The following is a 15,919-nucleotide window of genomic DNA, read 5'->3' as shown; positions in this document are numbered from 1 at the left end:
TTCTGGCGGATGGCAGAGTTACCAGATCTAAGCTAGGAATTAAGGTTAGAAGGGTCCATGCAGGTCCCCCACATTTTAACTCTAAAGTTCAAAGTGGCGGAAAAAACCTTGACATGGTGAGCAGCATTGGGATTTCTAGGAACCAAAAGACAGTAGGATTTTTTTTCTCTCCTTTCTAGCAGCTTGGAAAGCAGCCTGAGGGCAGAGGTGTTAAGTTTTTTTAACAAGGGTCTTTGTTAAGAGGAGGCTTCAAGCTGTGAGCCAGCAGATGGCCAGCAAAAGGCATTTACAAGTGAATTGTTTTTTCTTTCTTTCTATCTCTTGGGTATAGCTAGTTAGAAAATCTCTGTTAACCAAGCAGCCTGAGCTGCAGAGGGGTTCGGGCAGCACAAGGAAGCAGAAAAATGAGTGTCAAGAAAGCAACTAAACAGGAGCTGACAAGGCTGGAAGCAGAGGAGAAAGCCAAAGCAGCTGACCACAGGAGAGAGATGGAGAGGAGAGAAAGAGAAGAGCAAGCCATAGAGGCTGCCCACAGGAGAGCTATGGAGATGAAACAAAAAGAGCTGGAGATCCAAAGGGAGGCCCACAAGCAGGCCCGGGAATTAGCAAAGGCTAAGCCAGATGTACCAGCCAACCCTAACAACCCTTCTCCAGGTACTGTTTCCCATCCCAGGAAATTCCCCACCTACAAGGCAGGTGATGATACTGAGGCCTTCTTAGAAAATTTTGAAAGGGTCTGCCTTGGGTACAACATCTCTACAGACTAGTACATGATAGAGCGGACGCCACAGCTCAGTGGACCCTTAGCAGAGGCGGCGGCTGAAATGCCTAGGGAAAACATGAACAATTATAAACTTTTTCAAACCAAGGCCAGAATTAGAATGGGGCTAACACCTGAGCATGCCCGTCAGCGGTTCAGAGCCCTAAGGTGGAAACCAGATGTGTCATTAACCCGACACGCCTACCACATTGAAAAGAATTGGGATGCCTGAATATCAGGAGCAAACGCTAACTCTCTGGCCGAGCTGTCCTTCCTAATGCAAATGGAGCAGGTCTTAGAGGGGTTCCTGAGGAAATAGTTTTGGGCTTCCCATCTAGGATGTACTTTCTAACTGAGGCGGGGGAGATTGGAGCCAAATGGGTGGAAGTGGCAGAAAAGAAGAAAGCTACTAGCAAGGGGAGTGAATATCACAGGGGACAAACAGAAAATAAACCCTATCACCGAGGGCAACCCAAGACCCCACCCACAACCCAAGGAAAGCCCCAGCCACCCTATTGTCCCACCTCACCAGTCTCCAGCAACCCACTTCGGCCCAGTGACCCGTCAGCTGGGCGATGCTTTAAATGTAATGAACTGGGACATAAAAAGGCCAACTGCCTCAAGAACCCCAACCGAGTACAGTTCATTACACCACCATCACACCAAAGATCCCCAGGCCCAGATGCCTCTCAAATACCCTCGGAGTGAAGGAAAACCTTGAGAGTGCGCGGAAAGAAGGTTATCGCGTGGAGAGACAAGAAGGCACAAGTGTCAGTTATCCACCAATCCTTACTGGACCCCTAATTCATCAACCGAGAGGTCCAAGTGACAATTTACCCATTCATGTCAAAGTCTGTAAACTTGCCTACAGCTGAACTGCCTGTCCAGTACAAGGGCTGGTCAGGAATGTGGACTTTTGCAGTCTATGACAATTATCCCATCCCCATGCTACTGGGGGAAGACTTGGCCAACCAGGTGAAGCAGGCCAAGAGGGTGGGAATGGTTACACGCAGCAAAGCCAGGCAAGCTTCCAGACCCATCCCTGTTTCTGAGCTGTCCACAAGGGCCCCATCTGTGTTACCAGAGACCCAGACAGAGGTGGTGGACCCGGACCCCCTGCCAACGACTGCAACAGCCATAGTGCATCCAGTCCCAGAACTGGAACTGGAAGAACAACCAAGCAACCAATACCAGAACTCTTGCCAGCACTGATGCCAGTGCTTGCAAACCCATCTACTACTCCAACGCCAGAGGGCACCAGTGGGTCTGAACTGGCAGAAGCAGCAGACCACCCTACCCAAAAGGCTCAGCCAGAGCCTGAAATATCGCATAGTGCACCAGCGGAAAGTGGTTCACCATCAACGAAAACAACCCCATCACCTACATTGCTTCCAGAGGGACCAAGCCCAAGTCCACAGTCTAAGGAGGAACTGGTGTCTCTAGCCTCAAGGGAACAGTTCCAGACTGAGCAGGAAGCAGATGACAGCCTTCAGAAAGCTTGGGCGGCAGCATGGAGCACCCTACCGCCTCTCAGCTCTTCTAACCGATCCCGGTTTGTTGTAGAACAAGGACTTTTATACAAGGACACTCTTTCTGGTGGACACCAGGAAGACTGGCATCCTCAAAAACAGTTGGTAGTTCCAACTAAGTACCGGGGAAAGCTCTTAAGCTTAGCCCATGATCATCCCAGTGGCCATTCTGTGGTGAGCAAAACCAAAGACAGGTTGGGGAAGTCCTTCCACTGGGAGGGGATGGGCAAGGACGTTGCTAATTATGTCCAGTCTTGTGAGGTGTGCCAACGAGTGGGAAAGCCCCAAGACCAGGTCAAAGCCCCTCTCCAGGCACTCCCATAACTGAGGTCCCACTTCAGTGAGTAGCTGTGGATATTCTGGGTCCTTTCCCAAAAAGACCCCCAGAGGAAAGCAGTACATACTGACTTTCATGGACTTTGCTACCTGATGGCCGGAAGCAGTAGCTCTAAGCAACACCAGGGCTAAAACTGTGTGCCAGGCCTTAGCAGACATTTTTGCCAGGGTAGGTTGGCCCTCCGACATCCTTACAGATTCGGGTACTAATTTCCTGGCAGGGACCACGAAAAATCTGTGGGAAGCTCATGGGGTGCATCACTTGGTTGCCACCCCTTACCACCATCAAACCAATGGCCTGGTGGAGAGGTTTAATGGAACTTTGGGGGCCATCACACGTAAATTCATAAATGAACACTCCAATGATTGGGACCTAGTGTTGCAGCAGTTGCTTTTTGCCTACAGGGCTGTACCACATCCCAGTTTAGGGTTTTCACAATTTGAACTTCTGTGTGGCCACGAGGTTAAGGGGCCATTACAGTTGGTGAAGTAGCAATGGGAGGGGTTTACGCCTTCTCCAGGAACCAACATTCTAGACTTTGTAAGCAACCTACAAAGCACCCTCCGACACTCTTTAGCCCTTGCTAAAGAAAATCTAAAGGATGCTCAGGAAGAGCAAAAGGCCTGGTATGATAAACATACCAGAGAGTGTTCCTTCAAAGTAAGAGACCAGGTTATGGTCTTGAAGGCGCAACAGGCCCATAAGATGGAAGCGTCATGGGAAGGGCCATTCACAGTCCAAGAGCGCCTGGGAGCTGTTAACTATCTCATAGTATTCCCCACCTCCACCCTGAAGCCTAAAATGTACCATGTTAATTCTCTCAAGCCCTTTTATTCCAGAGACTTAAAAGTTTGTCAGTTTACAGCCCAGGGAGGAGATGACACTGAGTGGCCTGAAGGTGTCTACTACGAAGGAAAAAGTGACAGTGGCGTAGAAGAGGGGAACCTCTCCACAACCTTGGAACGTCTGCAGTGGCAACAGATCAAGAAGCTGTGCACTAGCTTCGCCCCATTGTTCTCAGTCACCCCTGGATGGACTGAACAGGCATACCACTCCATTTACACAGGTAATGCTCACTCAATTAGAGCCCCACCCTACCGGGTGTCTCCTCAAGCCCAAGCTGCTATAGAATGGGAGATCCAAAACGCCACAGATGGGAATAATCCGCTCCTCTACCAGTGCAGGGCATCTCCAGTGGTTCTAGTTCCCAAACCAGATGGCGAAATACGCTTTTGCATGGACTACCATAAACTAAATGCGGTAACTCGTCCCGACAACTATCCAATGCCATGCACCAATGAGCTATTTGGGGAAATTGGGATGTGCCCAGTTCATCTCTACAATAGACTTAACCAAGGGGTACTGGCAAGTACCGCTAGATGAACCCGCCAAAGAGAGGTCAGCCTTCATGCAGGGGTGTATGAAATTAATGTGCTTCCTTTCGGGCTGCGAAATGCACCCACCACCTTCCAAAGACTTGTAGATGGTCTCCTAGCAGGACTGGGAAAATAAGCAGTTGCCTACCTCGATGATGTGGCTATTTTTTCTGATTCATGGGCAGAACACCTAGAACACCTGGAAAAAGTCTTTGAGCCCATCAGGCAGGCAGGACTAACTGTTAAGGCTAAACAGTGTCAAATAGGCCAAAACAGAGTGACTTACCTTGGACACCAGGTGGGTCAAGGAACGATAAACCCCCTACAGGCCAAGGTGGATGCTATCCAAAAGTGGCCTGTCTCAAAGTCAAAGAAACAGGTCCAATCCTTCTTAGGCTTGGCCGGGTATTACAGGCGATTTGTACCACACTACAGTCAAATCACTGCCCCATTAACAGACCTGACCAAAAAGACCCAGCCAAATGCAGTTAAGTGGACTGATGAGTGTCAGAAGGCCTTTACTCATCTTAAGGCGACACTCATGTCTGACCTTGTGCTAAGGGCCCCAGACTTTGACAAACCATTCCTAGTAACCACAGATGCATCTGAGTGTGGTGCAGGAGCAGTTTTAATGCAGGAAGGACTGGATCAAAACTTCCATCCTGTCGTGTTTCTCAGCAAGAAACTGTCTGAGAGGGAAAGCCACTGGTCAATCAGTGAAAAAGAATGCTACGCCATTGTGTTTGCCCTGGAAAAGCTATGCCCATACGTTTGGGGACGGCAGTTCCAGCTACAAACCGACCATGCTGCGCTAAAGTGGCTTCATACTGCCAAGGGAAACAACAAAAAACTGCTTCGATGGAGTTTAGCTCTCCAAGATTTTGATTTTGAAAATCAACACATTTCAGGAGCTTCTAACAAAGTAGCTGATCCACTCTCCTGTAAAAGTTTCCCAGAATCAATTGGTTAAATATTGTCCTTAAAATGTGAAAACTCTTGTGGTTTACATAGTTAGTAGTATATATAAAGGTGCATGTGTTTTATTAATCTGTTTATTCTAAAGTTCTAGGAAGAAATCACTGCCAGTGTGGTTCCACACCGTCTGAGATTTGGGGGGCGTGTCATAAACAGATGGTTAAGGGTTAATGTCTCTTTTACCTGTAAAGAATTAAGAAGCTCAGTGAACCTGGCTGACACCTGACCAGAGGACCAATGGGGGGACAAGAACCTTTCAAATCTTGGTGGAGGGAAGTCTTTGTTTGTGTTGTTTGTTTTGTTCGTTGTTCGCTCTTGGGGCTAAGAGCGACCAGACGTACACCCAGGTTTCCCAATCTTTCTGAATCAGTCTTTCATGTTTCAAAATTGTAACTATAGCCAGGCAAGGCAGATTAGACTTATGTTTGTTTTCTTAACTTGTAAATATGTCTTTTTGCTGGAAGGATTTTTACCTCTGTTTGCTGTAACTTTGAATCTCAGGCTGGGGCAGTCCCTCTAGTCTATATAAATCTGAGTACCCTGTAAAGCATTTTCCATCCTGATTTTACAGAGATAATTTTTACCTTTTCTTTCTTTAATTAAAAGCTTTTTTTTTAAGAACCTGATTGGTTTTTCCTTGTTTTAGAATCCAAGGGATTGAGTCTAAACTCACCAGGGATTGGTGGGGGGAAGGAGGAGGAGATGATTAATTCCTCCTTGTTTTAAGATCCAAGGAGTTTGGATCGGTGTGAAGCTTCCCAAGGCAACCCAGGGAGGGGAAAGTCTGGGGGGAAAAGAAGGGGATGGTTAATTTCTCCTTGTTTTAAGGGTCTTGGGTTCCCCAGGGAAGGTTTTGGGTTAACGGAAGTGTGCCAGACACAAACTTCTGGCTGGTGGCAGCGTTACCAGATCTAAGCTAGGAATTAAGGTTAAAAGGGTCCATGCAGATCCCCCACATTTTAACTCTAAAGTTCAAAGTGGGGGAAAAAACCTTGACAGTAGCTCTTCCTATACACAAACTATTTTGGAACCCACAAAGGCCTTGTGGCATACTCCAGCTTCCTTACCTCCTATAGCGAACCATATAGATAAGTGGTACTATGTCCCCAGGCAGGGATATCAGTGTTTTAAGTCCCATTTGGCCCCTTATTCTCTTGTTGTAACAGTGGCAAATGAGAGGTTGTGAAAAGGGAGGCATAAGCTGACACCTAAAGAAGTCTAAAAGGTTAGATTTAATGAAAAGGAAGATTTATTTTATCTCCTTACTATAGATGTGCATTGCTAATCAACAGGCTAATCAATAATAATATGTATTATCAACATATGACTTTGTCAACTGGGATGCGGTGTCCAAATTTACATATAAATTGCCAGAATCCTCCAGGGAAGAGTCTAAGGCTTTCATTGTGAAAGATCATCTAGTTATCAAGACCTCACTCCAATCAGCACTGGATGTGCTGGACACTTCCTCCAGACTATGGCCCCACTGATAACAATGAGAAGAGCCTCTTGGCAGGGCCAGAACTGCAGAGTCTCAATGCGTATAGGGAGGAGGGGTTTAGATTTATTAGGAACTGGGGAAACTTTGGGCAAAGGCGAAGCCTATACAGGAAAGATGGGCTCCACCTAAACCAAAATGGAACCAGATCGCTGGCACTTAATATAAAAAATGTCATAGAGCAGTTTTTAAACTAAGGGCTGGGGGAAAGCCGACTGGTGCGGAGGAGCACAAGATTTAGACATCGCTTAGGGGAGGATGTATTAATAGAGAATCTCTCTGTCCTAGTGAGGATGAGAGGATGGAAAATGATAAAATACAGGCAGGGTCTGATCAGAAACAGTCAGATAAAAAAGAGTCCCATTCAATTACATTGTGTAATGGCAGACAGCTAAAAGGAGACAAGTTTTTAAAGTGCTTATATACCAAAGCTAGAAGTCTAAATAATGAAATGGGTGAAATAGAGTGCCTCCTATTAAATGAGCAGATCGATATAATAGGTATCACAGAAACTTGGTGGAATGAGGCTAATCAATGGGCACAAAATATATCGGAAGGACAGAACAGGTCGTGCTGGTGGGGGAGTGGCATATGTGAAAAAGCACAGAATCAAATGAAGTAAAAATCATAAATGAATCAAACTGTATCATAGAATCTCTATGGATAAAAATTGCATGCTCTAATAATAAGAATTTAGCAGGGATAGATTACTGACCACCTGACCAGGATGGTGATAGTTACTGTGAAATTCTCAGAGAGATCAGAGGGGATACGAAAATAAAAAACTCAATAATAATACTGGGGATTTCAATCATCACCATATTGACTGGGTACATGTACCTCAGGATGGTATGCAGAGATAACGTTTCTTGACACCTTAAATGACTGCTTCTTGGAGCAGCTGGTTCTGGAACCCAACAGAGGAGAGGCAATTCTTGATAAAGTCCTAAGTGGAGCACAGGATCTGGTCCAAGAGGTGAGTATAGCTGGATTGCTTGATAATAGTGACCATTATAATTAAATTTAAAATCCCTGTGGCAGGAAAAACACTACAGCGACCCAGCACTGTAGCATTTAATTTCAGAAAGGGAAACTACACAAAAATGAGGAGGTTAGTTAAACAGAAATTAAAGGGTACAGCGCCAAAAATGAAATCTCTGCAAGCTGTGTGGAAACTTTTTTAAAGACACCATAATAGAGGCTCAACTTTAATGTATACCCCAAATTAAAAAATATAGTAAGAGAACCAAAAAAGAGCCACTGTGGCTAAACAACATAAAAGAAGCAGTGAGAGGCAAAAAGGCATCCTTTAAAAAGTAGAAGTTAAATCCTAATGAGGAAAATATAAAGGAGCATAAACACCAGCAAATAAAGTGTAAAAATATAATTAGGAAGGCCATAAAAGAATTTGAGGAATAGGTAGCCAAAGACTCAAAAAGTAATAGCAATTTTTGTTTAAGTACATTAGAAGCAGAAAGCCTGCTAAACAGACAGTAGGGCCACTGGAAAATCAAGGTGCTAAAGTAGCACTCAAGGATGATAAGGCCACTGCAGAGAAACTAAATTAATTATTTGCATTGGTCTTCATGGCTGAGGATGTGAGGGAGAGTCCCAAACCTGAGCCATTCTGTTTAGGTGATAGATCTGAGGAATTGTGCCAGATTGAGGTATCATTAGAGGGGTTTTGGAACATCACCAAGACTCAAATGTGAAATTGCAGAACTACTAACTGTAATCTTTAACCTATCATTTAAATCAGCTTCTGTACCAGAAGACTGGAGGATAGCTAACGTGACGCCAGTTTTTAAAAAGGACTCCAGAGATGATCCTGGCCATTACTAGTCTGTAAGCCTGACTTCAGTACCTGGCAAACTGGTTGAAACTATAATAAAGAACAATATTGTCAGTCATACAGATAAACATAATATGTTGAGGACGAGACAACATGGTTTTAGTAAATGGAAATCATGCCTCACCAATCTACTAGAATTCTCTAAGGGGGTCAACAAGCACGTGCACAAGGGGATCCAGTGGATATAGTGTACTTAGATTTTCAGAAAGCCTTTGACAAGGTCCCTCACCAAAGGCTCTTACCTAAAGTAGGCTGCCACAGAATAAGAAGGAAGGTGCTCTCACAAATTGGTAACTGGTTAAAAGATAGGAAACAAAGGATAGATAAAAATGATCAGTTTTCAGAATGGAGAGAGGTAAATAGTGGTGTCCGCCAGGGGTCTGTTCTGGGACCAGTCCTATTCAACATATTCATAAATGATCTGGAAAAGGAGGTAAACAGTGAGATGGCAAAATTTGCAAATGATACAAAATTACTAAAGATAGTTAAGACCCAGGCATACTGCGAAAAGCTACAAAAAGATCTCTCAAATCTGGATGACTGGGCAACAAAATGGCAGATGAAATTTAATGCTGATAAATGAAAAGTAATGCACATTGGAAAGCATAATCCCAACTATACATATAAAATTATGGTGTCTAAATTAGCTGTTACCACTCAAGAAAGAAATCTTGGAGTCATTGTGGATAGTTCTCTGAAAATATCCACTCAATGTGCAGCGGCAGTCAAAAAAGCAAACAGAATGCTGGGAATAATTAAGAAAGGGATAGATAATAGGACAGAAAATATCATGTTGCCTCTATATAAATCCATGGTATGCCCACATCTAGAATACTGTGTGCAGATGTGGTCGCCCCATCTCAAAAAAGATATATTGGAATTGGAAAAGATTCAGTAAAGGGCAACAAAAATGATTAGAGGTATGGAACGACTTCCATATGAGGAGAGATTAATAAGACTGGGATTTTTCAGCTTGGAAAAGAGACGGCTAAGGGGAGATATGATTGAAGTCTATAAAATCATGACTGGTGTAGAGAAAGTAGATAAGGAAGTGTTGTTTTCTACTTCTCATAACAAGAACTAGGGGTCACCAAATGAAATTAATAGACAGCAGGTTTAAAACAAAGAAAAGGAAGTATTTCTTCACACAATGCACAGTCAACCTGTGGAACTCCTTGCCAGAGGATGTTGTGAAGGCCAAGACCACAACAGGGTTCAAAAAAGAACTAGATAAATTCATGGAGGATAAGTTCATCAATGGCTATTAGCCAGGATGGGCAGGAATGGTGTCCCTAGTCTCTGTTTGCCAGAAGCTGGGAATGAGTGACACGAGGATGGATCACTTGATGATTACCTGTTCTGTTCATTCCCTCTGGGGCACCTGGCACTGACCACTATGGAAGACAGGATTCTGGGCTAGATGGACCTTTGGTCTGACCCAGTAGGGTCATTCTTATGTTCTTATGTTACAGAACTATACCACAGCTCCCAAGGTTCAACAAAGCATAGAGGACTTACCCTTCAATGGTCAGTTCTTGTTTTCCAAAAAGACTAATGAGATGCTGCATTCCTTTAAGGACTCTTCGGCCACTGTATGTTCATAGGGGTTACAACAGAAGTTAAGAATCATTACTATAGAGCTCAGCAACAGCAGCAGCAATACTGTCAATATTCCCAGCAGTACTCAGGCAGATACTTATCCTGATAGGCAGCAAAACTTCTCCCTGAGGAGACACAACACAAAGGAGAAGGCCCTCTTGTTCCAACTTCAACCAACCACCAGCTCATCCTCCATCAGCTTTGGACAAACTGCCAAGAGCAAGTAAAAAATCACTTAGAAAAGTTAGATGCCTGCAAGTCACCAGGGCCTGATGAAATGCATCCTAGAATACTCAAGGAGTTAATAGAAGAGGTATCTGAGCCTCTAGCTATTATCTTTGGGAAATCATGGGAGACGGGGGAGATTCCAGAAGACTGGAAGGGGGCAAATATAGTGCCCATCTATAAAAAGGGAAATAAAAACAATCCAGGAAACTACAGACCAGTTAGTTTAACTTCTGTGCCAGGGAAGATAATGGAGCAGGTAATTAAAGAAATCATCTGCAAACACTTGGAAGGTGGTAAGGTGATAGGGAATAGCCAGCATGGATTTGTAAAGAACAAATCATGTCAAACTAATCTGATAGCATTCTTTGATAGGATAACGAGCCTTGTGGATAAGGGAGAAGCGGTGGATGTGATATACCTAGACTTTAGTAAGGCATTTGATACAGTCTCGCATGATATTCTTATAGATAAACTAGGAAAGTACAATTTAGATGGGGCTACTATAAGGTGGGTACATAATTGGCTGGATAACCGTACTCAGAGAGTAGTTGTTAATGGCTCCCAATCCTGCTGGAAAAGTATAACAAGTGGGGTTCCGCAGGGGTCTGTTTTGGGACCGGTTCTGTTCAATATCTTCATCAACGATTTAGATGTTGGCATAGAAAGTACGCTTATTAAGTTTGCGGACGATACCAAACTGGGAGGGATTGCAACTGCTTTGGAGGACAGGGTCAAAATTCAAAATGATCTGGACAAATTGGAGAAATGGTCTGAGGTAAACAGGATGAAGTTCAATAAAGATAAATGCAAAGTGCTCCACTTAGGAAGGAACAATCAGTTTCACACATACAGAATGGGAAGAGACTGTCTAGGAAGGAGTATGGCAGAAAGAGATCTAGGGGTCATAGTGGACCACAAGCTTAATATGAGTCAACAGTGTGATACTGTTGCAAAAAAAGCAAACATGATTCTGGGATGCATTAACAGGTGTGTTGTAAACAAGACACGAGAAGTCATTCTTCCGCTTTACTCTGCGCTGGTCAGGCCTCAGCTGGAGTATTGTGTCCAGTTCTGGGCACCGCATTTCAAGAAAGATGTGGAGAATTTGGAGAGGGTCCAGAGAAGAGCAACAAGAATGATTAAAGGTCTTGAGAACATGACCTATGAAGGAAGGCTGAAGGAATTGGGTTTGTTTAGTTTGGAAAAGAGAAGACTGAGAGGGGGCATGATAGCAGTTTTCAGGTATCTAAAAGGGTGTCATCAGGAGGAGGGAGAAAACTTGTTCACCTTAGCCTCCAATGATAGAACAAGAAGCAATGGGCTTAAACTGCAGCAAGGGAGATTTAGGTTGGACATTAGGAAAAAGTTCCTAACTGTCAGGGTAATTAAACACTGGAATAGATTGCCTAGGGAAGTTGTGGAATCTCCATCTCTGGAAATATTTAAGAGTAGGTTAGATAAATGTCTATTAGGGATGGTCTAGACAATATTTGGTCCTGCCATGAGGGCAGGGGACTGGACTCGATGACCTCTCGAGGTCCCTTCCAGTCCTGGAGTCTAGGAGTCTGTGAGTCCTCTCAAGGGCAGCATACCAGTCGCCAACTTCCTGACCGTATTGCCTCCATTTGGGAACAGGCTGTCCCACTTCTATAGTACTTGGGAAACAATAACCACAGACAAATGGGTCCTAAGAACTGTGATCAGGTGATGCCATCCAATTCTTGTCCACCCCGCCCCCTTCCCACTCCTCTACCCTGTCCCTCTTCAGGGACCTCTCTCATGAGTCATTGCTTTGTCAGCAGATTCAGACTCTGAGATTCAGGAGCCATAGAAGAAGTTACCCTTCAGTTTTGGGAAAAGGGATTCTACTCATGCTATTTCCTGATCCCCAAGTCCAAGAGAGAGCTGAGACCTATTCTTGATCACTGAGGTATCAACAAGTACATCAAATATCAGATTCTATACGGTAACACTAGCCACAGTCCTCCCTGCATTCGATCAAAGTGCTCATTTGCCAACCTCGATCTGAGAATTCCTACTTGCACATGGCGATTTTCCCAAGTCACAAGAAGTTTCTTATAATGGCAGATAAACATTATCAATACACAGTCCTCTGCCCCATGCCTATTTACCAAATGCATGACTGCAGCCACAGCCTATCTCAGGAGAATGAGGATTCATATCTTCCCATACCTGGATGATTGGTTAGTAACAGCAAGTTTGAAGACCAAGTCCTTAAACTTCACTTCATGCTGAATCTCATCAATTTGTTGGGACTGATTTTGAACAGGGGAAAGTCAACAGAAAAAATTGAGTTCATTGGGGCCATACTAGACTACAAGTTTGAGAGTTTTTCCCCTGCACAAGTGATTCCAAACAATTCATCACCTGTGTCTATCCCTCCAATCTCATCATTCAACTACAGTCTGTGCGCCTGGGCACAAGCATTTATTTAGTCCACCATGGGAGATCCACTTCAAAGCTGGTTAAAATCTGTATGTCTGTCTCTGGAGTTCTCAGTCATTGGACAGCTTTGTCCGAGTTCCACTGGTGATCCTGTAGTCCCTAGAGGGGTGGACAGATCAAAACAATGCATAATAGGATGTATCCTTTGCCCATCCTCCACTGATCAAGACTACAGTTACTGATATCTCCACAATAGGTTGGAGACTGCATCTAGAGACTTTGAAAGCTCACTTCAAGCAGCTTTGTCAAGAAGCAATGAAGTTGTGGCTTTTTATGCATTATTCTCATGGCTGCCCACTTACCAGGGGCCAGAATCAGTTGTCTGATCACCTCAACAGGAATTTCTCCCAGAATCATGAGTAGCCCCTGAAGTGCAGTGTTCTGAGGCCCATTTTCAGAGAATGGGACATTGTGTCTGTTGACATGTTTGCAATAAAAGAAAAAGAAAAAACCAAGAAGTGCCATCAATTTTGATCACAAGCAAGTCTCAGTCCAGACTTTTTAACCAACACCGTCCATCTGAATTGGGGATCAGCACTGCTGCATGCCTTCCCCACACAAGCGACTCATCCTTCAAGTTATTCTCAAATTGAAGCAGATCATTCCAAATGGATACTCATTGTGCCAGCTTGGCCAAGACAATGTTGATTCTCCAAATGTCATAGTCTATCTCTTCGGCCTTCCACACCTCTTCCCCTCCTTCCTGACTCAACACCACAGTCAGACACCTGACACTGAACACTCTGTACCTCGTGGCATGGAATCTCTGTGTTTAGATGAGGAGGAAGGTTGATGTTCAGAAGCACTTTAATTAGACCGATTTAATAGTAGAAAACCCGCTACCATCTCTCCCTATTCTGCCAAGTGGAAGTGCTTTTTAGTTTGGTCCAGTCTCAGGGAATTCAGCCAATGGTCCCTTTCTTACGCTTCTCTTGCAAAATGGTCACTCAGGCAAAACTATAACTATTTCAAATACCTATTTTTTTTCCACCTGGCTGTGATGGGGTGCCTGGAATAGGGCTCATAATAATCACGCTGAGGCCAATCCTCTAGTTACTAAAAACTAAAGGTTTAATAAGAAAAAAGAAAAAGAAGACAATTATACATACAAGTGATTACAAGTCACATACATACAAGTGACTGCAAAGTCCTTATATCAGGTTTGTAGCAGAGATGGAATAAACTGCTAGTTTGCAAAAGTCTCTCTGGAATCACCCAAACAGATTAGGGGTTATCAGTCCTTCTTAGATATCCAGTCCAGAGAAATGAAGACCAAATGGAGATGTCTCAGGTGTCTTTTTATATCTTCTGCCATGTGCATGAAAATTTATTGCCCCAAACAAAGTCTACAGCCCATTGTGGAGAGTTACTGTCCAAGATGGAGTCCAGGGTCACATAAGCATATAACACATCCATACATAGTTTACTGAATTACAGGGGGTGGCCATTGGCCCCCTCAGAGTCTGAAGCATCTACAGGAAGACCTACTGTATGGCTGTGTTCCTCTAAGCTGCGCGGTCACACAGCCACTCAGGAGTGAATCTAGTCCCGCTCACCATGCAGCTCTTCAGCCACGTTGCTCCTGGCCTCTGCCTTGGAGCCCCCGGCAAGCTGCTCCCGGGGCCCTTCTGCTTGCTGTGCAGAGTGTGGAAAGGAGGGGCACTGATGTCAGTGTCCCCTCCCGTACCTCTGCCTATCCATGTACCCCATCTCTGCAGTGTGGGGGAGAGGGGATAGGGCTCAGATGTTGTGGTCTAAGCCTTCTGGTGTGTGAGTGCCTTAAAGAGATAGCGCAAAGTCTCTCAAACTTCCCCAGCAGCCAGCACACACACTGTCTCTGAGAAACACATACACCCTGTCTCTGACTGACACACACACACTCTTTCACACGCACCTCACAACACATACTTGCATTATTCTTGTTACTTCTTGGTACTTCCTGCAATGCACATATATTCTCTGTAACTTTAATCTTTCAAAGTGTGTTATTTTAGTTGGACTTGTCTATGCATTTCATAATTTTATTTCTCTCTTATGCTTAAATTTAATTCTTTGAGTAGCAAGTTCTAAAATCCCTACAGTAACTTTTTAAAAATATATATTATATCTAGGTTTTTTTGTTGCTCCTGGTGGTGCACATCCACACATTTATTTGATATTGCTGCACAGAACAAAATTCATTCCATACATGGATGGAAAACATTTGAGGGAACACTGCTGGGTGCGATGACTTTCTTCATTGGTCCATTGTTAGAGTGAAGTGTTCTTAATGGGACATCAGCACATAATTGTCTAGTCTGGATGTAAATCTAGTTGGGGGGGGGTAGTGGGTGTCACCCAGGAATACAACACATGTGTAAGATACAAGCATATAGCCAATATTCATAACTTCAGATACAATGATTATACATGCATACGCACAGGATAATCATACTGAGCAAACCATAACTTTTCCATCAACACCTTATATGACATATTTTGTACATGATTTGTTGTAATTATATAACAGTGATAGCAACAAAGATACAAATGGTCATCTTTCTTATACACAGCATCACACTGGTGACTGATGTTTGATCAATCAGAGGAAAACTCATCCAGCATTAGACTGTCAGGAGACTGCTGACTATAGTGTCCTTGTGTCTTATTCCCTTAAATAACAATTGGGCTAGACACAATCAGACTTTCTAGTTTTGTGAAAGCGTATCTCTCACAATGCTTAATTCAGCATTCCATAGTTGCAGAAAATTGTGGATTTCTACTCAAGAATAGGGTTTACTATTCATGGCTGGAAAGCCACGCATGCCAAATTTCTGTAGGTCAGCAGCTGCAGAAGAAAATTTGTGTGGGATCAGACAGGGCCGTCCTTAGGCATAGGCAACATAGGCAGCTGCGTAGGGCACTTGAAAATTTGGGGCACCACTGGGTCTTAGTGTCCACCCTCTTGTTTTCCTATCCCTGTTCTGACCCTTCCTGCAGGCTCCCACAGATGGCTGCTCTAGCCTGGTGAGTCTTCCTTGGGAGGGAATCTAGTAGTTAAAAGTGAAAAAACCTCCAGTCTGCCAGACCTATTAGCACAACATTGAAACTGTTAAAGAGACATTCAAGGGGTAATAAAGCCATTTAACAGGCATTTGCCAACCCCAAGGTATATACTGACAGGTTCAGAGTGGTAGTCCTGTTAGTCTGTATCAGCAAAAACAAGGACGAGTCCTTGTGTCACCTCAAAGACTAACAAATTATTTGGGCATAAGCTTTTGTGGACTAGAATCCATTTCATCAGATGTCCACGAAAGCTT

At 44.0% G+C, this 15,919-nt stretch overlaps 1 protein-coding gene across 13 annotated transcripts in view; it reads right to left on the bottom strand.

Annotated features, from left to right (window-relative positions):
• LOC127048273 (spondin-2-like) overlaps nt 1-15,919 on the bottom strand; it is a 103,465-nt gene that overhangs the window by 14,069 nt on the left and 73,477 nt on the right. The window contains exon 1 of one of the 13 annotated variants that reach the window (XM_050947929.1): nt 9,846-9,941. The exons of the other annotated variants lie outside the window; for them this stretch is intronic. The gene's annotated coding sequence lies outside the window, so the exon portion shown is untranslated. Of the gene's footprint in view, nt 1-9,845; nt 9,942-15,919 lie in introns of those variants that run through there. 13 annotated transcript variants of the gene reach the window in all.

The sequence above is a fragment of the Gopherus flavomarginatus genome, chromosome 3 (genome assembly GCF_025201925.1).
Source record: "Gopherus flavomarginatus isolate rGopFla2 chromosome 3, rGopFla2.mat.asm, whole genome shotgun sequence".
NCBI classification, from domain to species: domain Eukaryota; kingdom Metazoa; phylum Chordata; order Testudines; family Testudinidae; genus Gopherus; species Gopherus flavomarginatus.
The sequence above is the reverse complement of the archived record's forward strand: the minus strand, read 5'-3'. Positions and strand labels throughout refer to the sequence as shown.